Below are 2,776 nucleotides of genomic sequence, written 5' to 3'. Positions count from 1 at the left end.
GGGATCTTCCCGGACCGGGGCACGAACCCGTGTCCCCTGCATCGGCAGGCGGCCTCTCAACCACTGTGCCACCAGGGAAGCCGTAAATGTTGTATTGTTTTTGACGCTTTCTTTTTCAGATAATTTGTTGTTAGTGTACAGAAATGGTATTGGTTTTGGTATATTAATTTTGTGTCCTGCAGCTTTACTGAATTTGTTGATTAGATCTAATGGTTTATTGATGGAGTCTTTAGGATATTTTTATAGATAAAATCATGTAATCTGCAAATAGAGACAGTTTCCTTTTCAGTTCTGTTGCATTTTATTTCTTTTTCTTGCCTGAGTACTCTGGCTAGAACTTCCAGTACTGTGTTGAATAGGAGTGATGAGATTGGACAGCCCTGTCTTGTTCCTGATCTTGGAGGAGAGGCTTTCAACCTTTCACCATTGAGTAGATTGTTAGCTGTGGGTTTGTCATATATGGCCTTCATTATGTTGAGGTGTGATCCTTTTGTACTTAATTTGTTAGAAGTTTTTAATCGTGAATTTTGTCAAATGCTTTTTCTGCATCTGTCAAAGTAATCATGTTTTTTTCCTTTCATTCTATGAATATTGATTGATTGACCTGAGTATGCGGAATCGTCTTCGCAGCCCAAGAAATAAATCCCATTTGATCATGGTGAATGATCTTTTTCATGTTATGCTGAATCAATTTGCTAGTATTTTATTGAGAATGTTTGACGTGTAGTTTTTATTTATTTATTTATTTATTTATTTACTTATTTATTTATTGTTGGGTCTTTGTTGCTGTGCGCGGGCTTTCTCTAGTTGCAGCGAGCGGGGGCTACTTTTCGTTGTGGTGCGCAGGCTTCTCATTGTGGTGGCTTCTCTCGTTGCGGAGCCTGAGCTCTAGGCTCACGGGCTTCAGTAGTTGCAGCCTGTGGGCTCGGTAGTCACAATGAGCAGGCTCAGTAGTTCTGCTGCACGGGCTTAGTTGCTTCGCGACTTGTGGGATCTACCTGGACCAGGGCTCGAACCCATATCCCCTGCATTGGCAGGCGGATTCTTAACCACTGCACCACCAGGGAAGTCCTGGCCTGTAGTTTTCTGTTAGTATCCTTTATTGGCTTTGGTATCAGGTTAATGCTGGCCTCATAAAATGAGTTTGGGAGTGTTCCCTCCTCTTCGATTTTTTTGGAAGAGTTTGAGAAGGATGGGCATTAATTCTTTAAATGTTTGGTAAAATTCATCTGTGAAGCCATCTGGTCCTTGGCTTTTCTTCATTGGGAGAATTTTTTATTACTGATTCAGTCTTCTTACTAGTAATTGGTCTGTTTTGATTTTCTATTTCTTCCCGATTTAGTCTCGGTAGATTGTATGTTTCTAAGAATTTTTCCATTTCTTCTAGGTTGTCCAGTTTGTTGGCATATAGTTGTTCGTGCCTCTTATGATCCTTTGAAATTCTGTAATATCAGTTGTAATGTGTTTTTCAGTTACAGTTTTGTTGGTTTGGGTCCTCTTTTTCCCTTGGTCTAGCTAAAGGTTTGTCAATTTTGCTTATCTTTTCAATGAACCAACTCTTTGTTAATCTTTTCTGTTGTTTGAATTACATTTTTAAGAGACGACTGTGATTGTTCTGTGGAGAACGGTCAGAATGGAGGCAGGGGGATAGGTTAGGAGGCTAAGGCAAGAGATAGGATGGCCTTGACTAGAGTAGTGGCAGTGGGAAATGGAGGATTAAAGACCGATTTATGAGGTGTAACAGGCAGTATGTTTGGTGTCAGTATCCTTTTTTGTAAAATGGGGATAATCGTAGTATTTGTGGGGTTGTTAGGAGGATTAAACGTGCCAAGTATGTAAAGTAGTTAGTACCGGCACATAGTAAATATCTAACAAGTGTCAGCTGCTAACATTACTCCTGCTGTTGGCTAGATGTGGAGGGTAAAGGAGAAATCAAGAATGACTGTAGGCTTCTGGCCCATGTGACCTATTGGATGGTGCTAAGGATAATAGGAAAAGCAGGTTTGTGACAGGAGAGAAGTTATGGGTTCTGCTTTGGCAGTGTTGAACTGCATGTGAGATATCCATTGGATAGTTGGATGGAAGATGATCTTGGCTGGAGATTCAGATTTTAGAGTCTCCAGCATATAGAAGTAATTATAGGAGGTTAGGAGATCATGCATCAAGAATGTGAGAAGGGAGAAAAGAAGAATGTAGTTCAGAATCCCGAGGGACACCAGGATGCCAGCATTTATAGGACTAGCAGAGGAAGAGGTGGTTGGGAAGCAATGGCTTTTTTTTCTAATGGAAATGGAGGTTGGGCAAAGGGATAGGCAAGCTGCATAAGGCAGAGCTGAGATCTGAGTCTCCTCTGCTCCTGTCCACCTTTCTTCCATGACGCCACATGACCTCTTCAGTGTCATGTCCAGGGACCCGGGCCTCTTTTTCCTGGCTGGATCCCCTCAGCCTAGAATGTCCTTCCCTTTTTTCTCTGCTCTTATTCAGGCTCCTGGGAAGCCTTCTTTGACCCTACCATGCCCTTCTCTGCTCCCAGGCTATGTTTAGTTTCTGCCTCTGTAATCACACAACCCCCTGTGCCTTCCTCGTATGTAGCACTTGCTCTAAGGAATGTAATGGAAGAGTGGAATTAATCTAGGCTCTGGCATCAGATAAACTGCGGTTTAAATCCTGGCTCTATCATTTAATAGCTAGTTGTCTTTAGGAAGCCTCCAATATCCGATATCCTCATCTACAAAACTGGGGTATCAGTATTTTGTGGGTTGTTGTAAGCATTCCT

At 42.0% G+C, this 2,776-nt stretch overlaps 1 protein-coding gene across 1 annotated transcript in view; it reads left to right on the top strand.

Moving 5' to 3' along the window:
• Positions 1 to 2,776, top strand: part of MRPS22 (mitochondrial ribosomal protein S22) — a 19,321-nt gene that overhangs the window by 3,734 nt on the left and 12,811 nt on the right. The window lies entirely within an intron of this gene.

This window comes from Lipotes vexillifer, unplaced genomic scaffold, assembly GCF_000442215.2.
Source record: "Lipotes vexillifer unplaced genomic scaffold, Lipotes_vexillifer_v1.1 scaffold40, whole genome shotgun sequence".
NCBI lineage: Eukaryota > Metazoa > Chordata > Mammalia > Artiodactyla > Lipotidae > Lipotes > Lipotes vexillifer.
The sequence above is the reverse complement of the archived record's forward strand: the minus strand, read 5'-3'. Positions and strand labels throughout refer to the sequence as shown.